Source organism: Eublepharis macularius, chromosome 10 (assembly GCF_028583425.1).
Source record: "Eublepharis macularius isolate TG4126 chromosome 10, MPM_Emac_v1.0, whole genome shotgun sequence".
NCBI lineage: Eukaryota > Metazoa > Chordata > Lepidosauria > Squamata > Eublepharidae > Eublepharis > Eublepharis macularius.
In genome coordinates this window covers 6,003,034-6,017,611 of record NC_072799.1, presented here as the reverse complement: position 1 = coordinate 6,017,611, position 14,578 = coordinate 6,003,034, and positions in this window count along the sequence as shown.

Here is a 14,578-nt window from a genome sequence, read left to right as displayed (position 1 = left end):
TCTTCGTGGGTCAGCACGAGGGCTGAAAACTTTAAGCATTTAATTGACAGACTAATCAAAGAAAGATTTCATGAATTTAGAGTGAGGCAATTTTAATGGGTGAGAATTAAGGACCCGTGGATTTAAACTGTAGGGCTATCTTTCAGTATTGGTGTGTTAATATAACAGGAAATAAAGAAAAATGTGAGAAATATTATGGTTTTCTTTGTGGCTGTGTTTTGAGGGTGGTATCTTCTGTTTATTGTGAGGTATGTTTAAAAAGTATCTAAAGATGTTGGTAATATGCATATTTATTTAAAAGCAAAAAGTTAGTGAATCAGTTAAAAGACAGATGATTAATCTACTAAACATTGTTTGATAGTCCTAGCAAGAAGACTCCATACTTCTTTTTCATATTTTACAAGTCACCTTTCCTTGGACAGTATTTGGGTCCCGTCCAGCTCCTTACATAAGATACAAGATAATGATATTTTTAAAAAATAGCTGCAAAGCTACCAAGAATGTGTCGAACGCCCTTCAGTGAAATGTCGCCTATACCACAGTTGCCAACAAATGATTCATGACAGAAACAGTTTGAACTGGGCGATCATCTGTGTTGCAAAATCTGAATATTGCTTTTTTGGTTCAAATGTCACCTTAATTTTATCTGGGAAAGTCTCTCAGGCATCTGTCCTGAGTCAGGGCTTGGCTACTGTGGTGAAATGGCTAAAAGCGAACAAGTTGAAACTAAATTTTGACAGTACTGTAGAGTTAAGATTTTTAATATTCCTTTTATTATAAGGGTTTATAATCTTTCATACTTTCATATACATATTCTTAGAATGAATGAATAGTGCTTGCAACCCCCCCCCCTTCTTGCTTTCATTGTTCCATCTTTGCAGAAAGTTGCTTCAGAACAAGATAATTAATAATAACATTCGATTTATATACCGCCCTTCAGGACAACTTAATGCCCACTCAAAGTGGTTTGCAAAGTATGTTATTATTATCCCCACAACAAACACCCTGTGAGGTGGGTGAGGCTGAGAGAGCTCCAGAGAGCCATGACTAGCCCAAGGTAACCCAGCTGGCTTCAAGCGGAGGAGTGGGGAATCAAACCTGGCTCTCCAGATTAGAGTCCTGCCGCTCTTAAGTGACTGACCCAAGGGCACCCAGCTGGCTTCAAGCGGAGGAGTGGGGAATCAAACCTGGCTCTCCAGAATAGAGTCCTGCTGCTCTTAAGTGACTGACCCAAGGGCACCCAGCTGGCTTTCAAGTGGAGCAGTGGGGAATCAAACCCAGCTCTCCAGATTAGAGTCCTGCGCTCTTAACCACTACACCAAACCACTACGCCAAATTGGCCAGAAATGTTTCTCTTTTCTCAGTTGCCTAGGGAACTTAGATAAGGCTACACATTCTTTAGGCTATTGTCTCATGAGAAGGGAGAAATAGATAAAAGAAGAGCACATTCACTCTCTATAACTTTGGATTCTAAAGTTTGGAAGTCAGCAAGAAGTGAGCAATTCAGAGTCAGCAATAGGTAGTGACCAAATAAGGGGGATGAAAAGGTTACATTGATCGCGAGACTAGTTAGAGAACTGAGAAGTAGCCAATTGAAAGAACTGTAGAGATCAGATATATGTAATGACCAATTGCAAATTAATCTGCAGGGAGTTCCTTTTGTACTGAAAAAAATGTCTTTAAAACTGCTTGTAAGCTTTATGTTCTTTGGTACTCATAGCTCCTTTGCAGGGCTTTTTTTCAGCTGGAACGCGATGGAACGGAGTTCCGGCACCTCTTGAAAAAAGTCACATGGCTGGTGGCCATTTTCGCCGAGCACGATTTAAACTTTAAAAAACTCCCCCCTTGTTCCAGCTGACCCAAAGTGACGTCATTGTGTGGTCCTGGGAGCGTGCGCGCACTTTGTGCACACGCATGCGGTACCAGGGGCACTACCTCCGCCAAGAGTTTCCCCCTGTGCTGGCAACCTGCTAAGTTCTACCACCTCTTTCCCCAGAAAAAAAAGCCCTACTCCTTTGAAAGTTGGGTACCCATATTGTAATATTCAATACAATCATTGAAAGAAACACTTGTCTGTCTCCTCGTTTTGCTCTGAAGAATCTGGGTAAGGGCAGAAGGGCACTTTTTGTGTAACAATATGAAAGTGGTGCAGGCTGGCAAGGCCGAAGTCTTGGAGAAAATTGTGCTGCCCATGGTCAGGCCAGAGACTTGGGGTTATAGCGGACCCAGCACTATTGCTGAAGAATAGTTGCCAACTTTCAGGTGATAGCTGGAGATCTCCTGGAATTATATCTGGTCTCCAGGCCATAGAGATGAGTTCCTCTGGAGTAAATGGCTGCTTCAGATGGTGGACTTGATAAATAAATCATTAAGTAGGCCCCAGAAACCTAATTAAAGGATTCAATGTTTAGGCCGTTAGCAGAGCCTATCGTGTGGCATAGGAAGTGTGATTGTAGGTGGTTATGAGCTCGTTCTGCTGGCTGGTGTGTGTGCAGGAATGAAAATAACAAAAGCATACACTTGGCTTATATTTAGAAAAGAAATAAGAGTTCTTTATTGCAGGAACTCCATACTCTGATAGGAAAGGAGGAGAGACAGATCCTAACTACCTATCTAGTCTAAGGATGGACAGGGATGCTCGGACAAGGCCTGCATCCATGTTGCCAAGATGGAGGGAGGAGAAGGAGAGAGGTGTTGCCTGGAACAAAACCAGGAAGAGAAGGACCCTCACAAGAAGGGCCCTCATTGTCTGTCCTTCACAACCTGGAGCTGGCAACCCTATGAAGAATCAAGTGGATTCGGCTACAACAAAATGCTTCCTAGCATCTTCACTGGGCCTAAAGAACACCTCCCTACCTTGACCCAGCCAATCTGGCCACATGGATCCATGCCATAGTAACTTCCATGACAGATTATTGTGATATGAGTCTGCCCTTGAAGTAAGGTTACCAGCCTCCAGGCGGTGGAATTCTCCTGGAATTAAAACTGATGTCCAGGCAACACAGATGAGTTCTCCTAGAGAAAATTATGGCTTTGGAGGGTGGAGTCTATGGAATCACAGCCCTGTTGATCTTCCTCCCCCGATTCCACTTTCCTCAGGACCCACCTCCGTATCTCTAGGAATTTCCCAACTTGGAGTTGGTAACCCTAAAGGCAACTAGGAACACAACAGCTCGTTTACTCTCTGGAGCAAAGCAGAGTATGCTTATTCGGCAGTCACTCCATTGATTACCAAATATTTTCCAGGTTTGGAGAGCAAGAGAAAAAGATGGGGGAATGGGGGGTGGGTGGGATCGATGGTGACACTCTAGGAATTTGTCTCGGTCTGTATGTTCTTTACTATAGAGATCATGGGGAATTCCTAGAACATCTCCCAGAAGTACTCCTGAACCTCCATCCTCCCCAGGTACCACCTCCAAAATCCCCCAGCATTAGCTAGCTCAGGGCTGGGAACCCTAACCTTTAGAGACACAAGTGGAAGGAAACCAGTCAAGACCAGATGCCCACCCCCATTGCTTCCTTTTATCCCAACCACAAACATTGTTTTCATATTTCCGTAGAGCTAAGTGGGACGAGGGCTAAATTAGCACTTCCTGGACGGATGTGAAGCGATCTTCCTCGTGGGCCTTGCCCGCACCATGCTGCAAACAATTCCTGGCAGGGCTCCTCTGCCAGAGTGCAGATGGCATCTCACACTGACTCAGTAGTACCATGACGGCGGTGTGACCAGTCAGCTCCAGTCCGACCAGCCAAAAAGTAATCCTCCACACAAATTCCCATCTGTGCAGGACTCACTGCTTCCACGGCAGCCTTGTCAAGAAGGCATTTCCACAGGATTACCAAGGAAATTGTTAGTGTCGTCCCAATTCCTATCCCAGTTGATGAAGAGGGAGACCTTTTCCTGTAGTCCTTCCCTTCCTTAGACAGCTGCTGATTCCTTCTTGCTCTGTTGTCCCCCTATTTCTTGAGGGAAGATCATATGGGCCCTCATTGCCATGTCCTTTCCCCTGCCCCCATCCATTACTCATAGGAAAGGTCCCTGGTTCTGACGATGCATCTGACAAAAAGAGTTGTGGTTCTCAAAAGCTTATGCTACAGATGCATCTGACGAAGAGAGCTGTGGTTCTCGAAAGCTTATGCCACAATGAAGTTGGTTAGTCTTAAAGGTGCTACTGGACTCTTTACTATTTTGTGACTACAGACTAACACGGCTAATTCCTCTGGATCTATGTATGTGTGTGTTTCCAAATCGTAGTATACACATTACCGGTCAATGAGAGGTAGGCTTTAGTTTGGTGTTTTTTAAAATTGGAAGGAATAAGCTATGCTTTTTTGTTTTTTTTAAAAAAGGTGCTGATATTCATATATAAGTTTGTTCCAATTTCCACCAATTTCTCTCCAGGTCCTGGAAGAAACTTCCCAAAAGATGCTGGTACTGAGTACCAGTAAGTACCACCACAAAAAAAGGATGAGTACAGCACAGCTGGAAAAATAATAACATAATAACAACATTTGATCTATTTACCGTCCTTCAGGACGACTTAACACCAACTCAGAACGTTTTAGAAAGTATGCTATTATTCTCCTTACAACGATCACCCTGTGAGGTGGGTGGGTCTGAGAGAGCTCCGAGAGAGCTGTGACTGACCCAAGGTCACCCAGCTGGCTTCAAATGGAGAAGTGGGGAAGCAAACCCGGCTCTCCAGATTAGAGTCCTGTCGCTCTTAAGTGACTGACCCAAGGTCACCCAGCTGGCTTGAAGTGGAGCAGTGGGGAATCAAACCTGGCTCTCCAGATTAGAGTCCTGCCGCTCTTAAGTGACTGAGCCAAGGTCACCCAGCTGGCTTCAAGTGGAGGAGTGGGGAATCAAACCCGGTTCTCCAGATTAGAGTCCTGCCGCTCTTAAGTGACTGACCCAAGGTCACCCAGCTGGCTTCTAGTGGAGCAGTGGGGAATCAAACCCGGCTCTCCAGATTAGAGTCCTGCCGCTCTTAAGTGACTGACCCAAGGTCACCCAGCTGATTTCAAGTGGAGGAGTGGGGAATCAAACCCGGCTCTCCAGAATAGAGTCCTGCCGCTCTTAAGCACTACACCAAACTGGCCGGTGGTATCTGTTGCATTTACTAAAACCCAAGTCCTACTTTTTTTGGTTCTGCCTCTTTTGCAGTGGAAGCATTACCAACGAAAAACAGGAAGGCAAGTGGCAGAGCGATGAGTTGAGTTGTTCCCTCCCCAAATGACTTTCTTCTGTTCTGGTTTTCTGCCTCACTTCCATTCCTTCCCCTCCCCGGCCCCTTTTGCGCAGCCGCCACAAACCATTCCCGCAGTGATTCCCAAAGGCAGAAGCATCCCAGGCCCGCTCCCAGCAGGAGTGACCCTCCAAACGTGAAATTAATATGCAGAATGGAATCTGGCTAATAACGAATACGTCACAATCCCCCCTCGGAGGGCTCACGGCTGCCTGGGTGGCAAACATTTTTCCTACTTTAGAAGCAATTATTAAAGGTTGTTTTCGTGGTTTAATTAGAGAGAAATTAGGAGAGGGGAAATACTAATGGATTTAGCAAAGAAAACAAGCAGAACAGCACATCCAAAATGCCTGTTGTATCCAGTTTGTCACAGGCGGAGCAAAGCAGTTACACACCGTCAGTTAAGAAAAAGAAGTTAATTTTGGTGCCGCTGCCCTCTGAAAAACACATTAGGTTGGATCCAGCCAGATTTTCCACTGGAGAAAAAGGAAAGAGGGGTCTTCTTTGACCCCCCCCCCCCAAAGAGGCCTTGCTGGGGTCTTGCATGTACAAAAGCCATGTGATATGCAGTCAGTAATAAGAACGGTAATTGAGTGAGACCGAGTGAAACAGAGCAAGATCCGGTAGCACCTTAAAGACCAACTAGATTTCCACTGTACAAACTTTTGAGAGTTAGCGCTCCCTTTGTCACATGATAGCTGGATCCACTCCATCAGAAGAGGAAATGTAACACATTAGTTTTTAATTTTTTTAAAAAAATCAAGCACAAAAATACATTAAAAGTATATGGCAAATCAAAATAGTAGGGCTTGCCAAGTCTTCATTCTAGTGGAAGACCTCCAGCCAGGCAGTGCATAGCAAACAGCAGGAGGGTTGGGGGCTGGAGACATGGGGGTGAGTGAGATCACCAATATAGCTCTAGGAATCTCTGGAAATTGTACGCTACAACTTGATGTTTTTACCATAGATTCTCCAGCGATTCCTACAGCTACCTATTGTTGCTTCTGGGTTGTACCCAGAAGTGATGTATCAGTGCAGAGGATTACATCATTTTTATTTTCCTTCCCCTATGGCCACGAGTGGTGGTAGGCAACAGAGACAATTGCCAGGAGGCCTTCTGCCATAGTCATAGATCCAGAGGAATTAGCCATGTTAGTCAGTAGTAGCAAAATAGAAGATTCCAGTAGCACCTTTAAGACTAACCAACTTTACTGTCACATAAGCTTTTGAGAACCACAACCCTCTTCGTCAGATGCATCTGACGAAGAGAATGGTGGTTCTCGAAAGCTTATGCGACAGTAAAGTTGGTTAGTCTTAAAGGAGCTACTGGACTGTTTTCTATTCTGCTATAGTGTAAGACATGGCAAGCATACCTGTCAGGTCTGACCTATGTTCCGTATGAAATCTAACCAGAGAGACTCCATTTTAATCCTGTCAGTGTCTTAAGCTCTTCTCTTGCAGGTGCCCAGCAGTCCAGCAACAGTTATCTCAGAGAAGAGGAATGTTTTGACTACAGCCCTTCCAGCCTTGGGAAAGTTTCATTCTCTCAGCTTCAAGCCGCGTGCTTTGAGAACTGTGGGGGGACGATGGGATTTGCTAGTCTATGCTATTCTGTACCTTAACCTTTACCTTCATTCGTAACAACGTCCGTGTACCAGCCAAGATATTGAATCTTGGCCAGTGGACTATAATGGTTGTTTATATTCAGTAAAGTCTTTTGAAACCAATGGACTCATGTCTAATTGCAAGAGATAGCCTGGATTGTAACTTTCAATAAGCCACAGTCTGACAATACCTTGGTCCCCCCCCCCACCTCTTAGTAGGGCAGTGGGGGAGAAATGGGGGGGGGGGCGGAATTGCCAATGGAGCAACATCACTTCTGAGTTCAGTTTACATGTCTTTGCCCTCTGCTGTCTCCAGTGCTGGGCTGGCAATCCTACAGGACAGAGACTTTCCAGTTGAAACGCTAATGAACCTTGATCAATCACAAACGTCCCTTCCCTGCTATTTGGATGGGGGGGGGGACGGCTAAAGGCGGGAGGGAGGAGCCCCTCCTCCCTCTGAAGAGGCATTCTGAGACCATTTAGCGTCTCCTTTATTTTTAACAGCTACTCCCCAAAGCTGCTGCATAGCTGCAGGGAACTCGTTGGGTCTGAGGAACTCTTTAAAAACTTGCACGTCTAGCTCGGTCCTTAGTTGAGAGGGGTTTTTGGCCACCTTTTAACTCAAAAGTCCCCAAGGCACTTAACACAATAAAAATCAACCTGAAAGCCAGTAAAATACAACCAATTTAAACAAGATACAGTCAGATTAATAAAAGTCAGTCTGTCTTGTGCCTAAAACACCACTAAAAAGGATCACACTCTCACTCCGAGAGCTGCAATTCCTCAACAATTCTGGACAGCTGGCCAATTCCATAGGCCATTGGTGAAGAAACTAAACCAGGATATGTGGCTAAAAGAAAGCTGTTGAGTTGAGACCATTTTGCTTCCCAGCGATGACCAATACAATAAAAAACAAGTGTATATTGGGCAGTTACAACAGATGGTTTGCTGTCAGATCCATTTATAGGGAGACAGGGAAATTAACAGAATTACTCCTTGAACCCCATTTTAAGCATACTTTATGCAATTTAAAGAATGGGGAATTTGTCCACAACATGCACACATCGCTGTAATATACACTGCATGCTTGTAGGAACTTAGCATCAGGAGGGAGGTTTCATTAAGTTTTACAGGAAATGAATCCAAGTCACAGTGACCCAGGATTCATTCAGCTCCATCTCCTACTTAACATCAGTCTCCTACTTAATTTCCTTCAAAATGATGCCATACTGAACTTTAAAAAGCAGAGTCTCTCAGTCAGCCAATGCAACATAGCATGCCACAAGAGAACTGCTGGAAAATACTGTGAAAATTATATAAAATAAACCATTCCATGCAGAGCCCAAAGTACCCACTCACAGAAGAACCAGCCTGTTGCCTCTCTGCATGACCTACTGTTCTGAGCATCTTGTATTCCAGTCAGGAGGCATGCTGTTCCAAAGATACAATGCTCCCAGGAGAAAGATGCAGGGATTGTTTTCAAAAGGGACACAAAAATTGGAAGGGCAGGAGGGAAAGGGAGTTTGGATAAAGGGAAACAGGGAGGGAATCCCATTCCCTAGCCGAGAACCAAGGGGCTGTAAAGCCTGCTGGCAGATCAGGGAGTAGATGTGCTAACAGGTAGGAAGGCCAGGAGGGATATGGATTTTGTTCTCTTGTTCATCTATTCTCACAACAACCCTGTGAGGTAGGTTAGTCTGAGCATGCGTGTGACTGGGCCAGAGCTTCCATATCAGGGTGGGGATTGGAAACCATGCCTTTAAGACTCTAGTCTGACCCTCTAACCACAACACAACGCTGATCCTCCTTCCGCTTGCCTTCTAGAAGGAGCGCTGGTCAGTAAGGTCTCATATCCTTTATGGGGCACCTGCAAAATGAAGCTACTGGCTAGCATCCTTGGCATCACAACCTTGCGGGGTTGTTGTGATGGAAGATCTGGATTTTCCTCTGCTTGACTTGTAGGCAGGTATTTGGCATTTGTCCTTACCATTTAGCTGCTATGGCACTGCTGTCAGGTCTGTTGCCCACTGTCCCTCCATACTGTTACCCAACCTAAGTTATGTTGCAATAGCCTCGTGCACCTGTTCCCTTGTTGCTTCCCAGACTCCAGGACAGTCGAGCCCTTATCTCGGATGGCTCGCCGCAGCGGCCTTGGGACAGCTCCTTCCGTCCCGCTACTGATTATGTTATGCTGGAAGAGCCGGGGGGTGGGGGACATGTGAACGGGTTGATATAATGTATCCTGTACTCAATGCATCAGTCTTAACAAGAGACCTGCGTACAGCCAGACGCCTTTAATTGCTTCCGTGTAACCTATGGACATATGTACCGAGAAGCCGTGATATCTCAATAAAGACCCATTTACTCAAGAGAGCTTGGAATTCTTGCTGCAAGGGTTGGGAGTCATCTTCAACATATCCTGTCTTCCATAGACTTGACAACCGCACTGCTTTTTGTTCAGCGAATCTACTGGTTCTAACTCTGGCCAGGCACACATCTGTCCGGAGTATCTTGCGGGGCATCAAGCTTTCAGCTTGCAACAAGAGCCCTGAACCTGGGAGCAACAGCCATTTGGCAGCGTATCTAAAGCCAATTGCCAGGAGCCGAGGCCTTAGGCTGCAGATAGTAGCTGCAAAGCGAGCAATTTGCATTCTCGCCGCTGCCCTTTCGGGCGTTCATTAGCCACATTAATATGCGGTGGGACAAAGTAAATGATGCTGCGTCTGGAATCTTCCCTGCTCTCTTGTGTCCGGCTGCTCTCTCATTATTATCCTATTAGTGCTCTTTGGTAACTCATTTGTTCTGAACTGTGAAAGGTTGAGAAGACAGACTCAGGCAGTCCTTTTGTAATGTATTCCTTGTAGCCCTATAATAATTTCAGGAAGTGCTTCACTTCATGATTGACAGCCCCTTGAGGGTTAATTCCCAGAGATTCTAATGGCCTGTTCACACATGCAGACACGCTGCGCTTTATTTCAAAGGTTGGTGGCTCGACAAGCGAATGTGTGAACTGACTTCACTGAAGAGCAGAGTGCTTGAGGGCTAAATTCCACAGCTATCATTCGTGAAATCTATAAGGAGGAGTTATTTATGGCTAAAAGCAGCCAGAGAAGGGACCGATTTGGATCAGCGCTGCATCACCCCTGATCCATTTTGCCAATTGGCCCTGTGGTACTGTTATTGTATGGGTTGTAACCTTTTAAATTTTTGAAGGGCATTCTAATCTTATCTAGTTTGGGCCTGGGGCAGTGAGAAGTAACTGGAAAGTTCTGTGTATTTCATTGGATGCTCGTGGACAGTTAGGGTTGCTAACCCCGGATTTGGAAATTTCTGGATATATAAGGATAGAACCTGAGGACAGTTTGGGGAGGAAGCTCAACAAGGATTGTAGCACCACCCTCCAATGCTACCATTTCCTCCAGGGAAACTGATATCGGCAGTCTAGGTAAAGAGTTGCAGTTCTAGAAGATCTCCAGGCCTTGCCTCGAAGTTGGCAACCCTACAATGGTTCAAATGCTGCCGTTGTCCAGTGATTCATGCTTCTGGGAAATAGCCCCCTTTATGATAATTGCAAATCCCATCTGGGAGAGATGTAGGGTGTCACACGAGGCCCGGGGAGTTCTGAGTTCAAATGCTCGTTCAGCTTTGAAACTCACTGGGTAACCTTGGGCCAATCACTTAGCCTAACCAGCCACACAGGGTTGTTGGGATAAAATGGAACGGAACCATGTATGCGACGGTCTTTGGAAGAAGAGAGGAAAATACAGTAAATAACTTTTGTGTGATCTTTAAGCTGTTAAATTTTTTTAACTGGAGGCAAAACTCAGAGCCAAGCTACAAGACATGAATTACACAAGGAGGAGCACTGAAGGGAGTCGCAATGCTAGCTGGGGAGGTGAAACTGACAGAGCCTTCTGGAGGCAAAATGGAAATTAACAAACCCTCTGAGGAGTGATCTTTGGGGGCTCTGTAGACAGGGGAAATTGACAAAGCCTTCTGTTTTAAAACTCAGCTTCCCGGCTAACATTGCGACTCTCTTCACGTGCTCCTCCTCCTGTAATTCGTCTCTTGTAGTTTGGCTCTCAGCTTCCAACTACATGGGGTTCAAATCTGACTGTAAAATGAATACCCTTGGGATGCCCAAAGTTGCTTCTTCTGCATTCGTTGTAACTAGATAAGACAATGGAGTAATTAAGGACAAGACTGGAGACTGCTGGTTCAAATCTCACCTTATTGTGCATGTGGCAAATCTTCATGACGGACCAGCTTACAGGAATGGTGTGCAGGTTACTGAGATAATGAATGTGAGGCTCTTCGAACCCTTGGGGGGAAATAATCTATGAATCTTAGTGGGGCATAACAAGACATATTACCACTGCCAGCTGACACGCTCCCATCCACTGGTGCTTGCACAGCAATCAGATCTGTCCAAGTAGCCAAGTAGTAATAGCTGGACTCTTGGGCCGTCCTGGGCCGTATCAACCTGTGTTACATTTTAGCCTCCTGCTTCCTCACCCCAAATGGTTGATGGGTAGGGCTACAGCCCTGCAACCTGGCTGCTGAACTGAGTTTGGGAAGCATGTGCGCATGGCACACGCGATCCCCCACCCGGTTGAGCATGCACACACAGACATCTGTGATTCCCAAGCAGTGTGCAAAGAGCGCACGAGAGTGTGTTGCTGAAGTTTACCGTAATAAAATAAAATAAACAGGACTATTGTAGTATCTTAACGTTTCAGGTGATACTTTAAGGTACTACAGCAGTGCCAGCCTGCACGAGAAGAGCAAGATTTGAGCACTTTGAAGACCAACAAGATTTCCAGGGTGTAAGCTTTTGAGAGCCAAAGCTCCTTATAAACTGGTTTAATTCTAGTGGAAACGAGGGCCTGGCTTATTATTTATTTATTTATATTTCAATTTATATACCGCCCATCCCCAGGGGCTCTGGGCGGTGAACAGTTAAAATCGATAAAAACAAGAACTAAAATCAATATACAAACAATATGACTTTAAATACTGGCTACGTTTACATTATAATTGTTACCCTAGGAGCTTTATGTATCAAATGCTTTCAGAGCCCAATGTGTCAAATTGGTCAGTGTATATCATGGAAAAAATGAAAGGCATGTGTATATCTGTGGCCTCACTGTCTATGTTAACATCAAATGCCGCATTTCAACAAATTAAGAACAGGATGCTAGACACTGAGCACCAGAAGTTATATAGCCTGGCTACTAAAACCTGCTCTCCTCTGAGCTTTGAAACTCCCCTCACTGTAGGGAGGATGGCTCGATATTTATCTTCTCTGCAGGTGCCACAACTTCATAGAACGTTCTCTCTGGCCAGGTGCAATGCTATGCCTTTGGCCATTCTGTATGGCAGATTTTTTTTTTCATCGTTAAGACTAACCAACTTTATTGTAGCATAAGCTTTCTTTTTTATAATTTTTTTAAAATTCAATTTTAGAATGTTAATATTTGTAAATGCAATGTATTATATTGGTTTGTTGTTGGATTATTGTTACAGTTATATGCAGGCCTTTTTTTCTGGGGAAAGAGGTGGTGGAACTCAGTGGGTTGCCCTCGGAGAAAATGGTCACGTGGCTGGTGGCCCCGCCCCTTGATCTCCAGACAGAGGGGAGTTGAGATGGCCCTCCGTCTAAACTCCCCTCTGTCTGGAGTTCAGGGGGCAGGGCCACCAGCCATGTGACCATTTTCAAGAGGTTCCGGAACTCCGTTCCCCTGCGTTCCCCCTGAAAAAAAGCCCTGGTTATATGGCAGATTTAACAGGATAGCCTATTCAGCTAGATGCTGTTTATGTGAACAAAAATGTGTCGAGTCAATTACACATGTTCTTTTGCATTGTCATTTGTACGCTGGTATACGTCAAACTTATTTAAAATCTGTTCTAGTTACTATGATGGATTGCTCTGACTCGGTCAAGGTCTATAGACTGTTGAACGATTCCGTTTCTGATGTCACCGAGAAGGTGGCCAAGTTTCTCCATTCCGCTTTGAAGTTGCGTCAAAGGATATCACAGAAATAAGTTACGATGGTCTTTATGTATTTGTAATGTTGTGTATTATGTAATTGTTGATATATGCCAATAAAGGCTAACTTGAACTTGAGAGCCAAAGCTCCCGTCATCAGATTATTTAAAAACGCTCTTATTTTAGTATAATCTTTCGCGGATCAGAATATAATTTCACCGGAAGCATGGTGAGGGTCCTTACTTAGCAGACACGAACGTCTATGGATTACGTCATCCTGTTGGGTGCCCTCAACATGAAGTCTTTTGGTTGTCGGTCATAGCCAATTATTTCCTGCCCCTTTCATTGCCAATATATGGGCAGTGACTTCATTGGAAGGGAAGAAGTAAAGGAGTGCTGAAATTCCTCGCCACGTGCCTCCTGGATTCTTACCATTTGCAGGAGAACCTAAGAAGCACCGCCGGCTGCACCCAGCGTTCACTCCCAAGCCCCGACTGGCTTTGGCCAAAAGAGACAGTGGGATTCCAGGAGACATTATGGATGAGGCTTCCAGCACCTCCGATAGGATGCTAGGCCTTTGTTTCAGGGAGTTGCAAGTTTGCATTTGGGAGCCGCGGCTCCCATTTTAGTTCTCAGACATATCCTATGCCTCAGTTACCCCAAATCTGGAAAATACTACTACTTTATCTGGTTCGGACCAACACTCGGAGAAGCTGGAAACCTACAATTGTGGGGGGTTTCCTCAGCAGACTCCATGGGCAATAAGTAGTGGTCAAGCCATCACTGGGGAATCTTCCTCCTAGCCGCCTTTTCGCCATCTTCTCAGCTGCGTTCTGCCCCTTCGGCTCCCGAGCCTTTCCGTTGGCTGATTTCATTAAGCGATTCCATGCTGGCTGTAAGAATCGTCCCCGGCTCGGAAAACATGTTATTAACCTCCATTGCCTTTAAAGAGCATAATTGCCTTTTAATCTGATATGCCCTCATTATCATTCCAGACACAGAGTCATTTGAGGGTGGCTAATTCCTACTAATGTAATTTTAAGATACAGTAATCTGGAGACAGGCCTGGCTTCGTAACGGTGCCATTCAATTTGGAGATGACACTTGGGTTAGCAGCAGGCTGTTTTTTTTAGAAAAATAAAAGTTCTCAGTTTTCCCATCATGATTTGAATGATTCCAGCAATGACCTTAGAAGGATGTAGCTTTGCTTAGCACGAAGCGGTGAGTGGGCAAAGCGCCAAGAGTTTAAACTCTTTTAGGCCTTTTAGGTCCAAGCAGGCAACGTGAATGGAAGTTGGTCAATGAAATGGCAGCTCGCAGAATCTGCCCAGCCAAAGCAGGAGCAAGATAACCAGTAAAGTGCAATGGAACCAAGGACTAGGACCGTGGGTGGATTTCTCCATTGCTGGAAGTCTCCAAGCAGAGGCTGCACAACTATCTATTTGGAATTCTTGAATTTGGTGAATAAAGGGAACCTCCATGTCTAGAGGCAGTCAATCTCTGAATCCCAGTGCCAGGAGGCATCATCAGGAGAAGGCCTCAGTCTGTACGCCCTGTAGTTGGGCCTCCAGACTAACCATTTAGCCACTGATCCAGAGGAATTAGCTGTGTTAGTCTGTAGTTGCAAAATAGTAGCGAGTCCAGTAGCACCTTTAGGACGAACCAACTTTATTGTAGCAGAAGCTTTCGAGAACCACAGCTCTCTTCGTCAGATGTACTGTCAGCTTTCGAGAGCC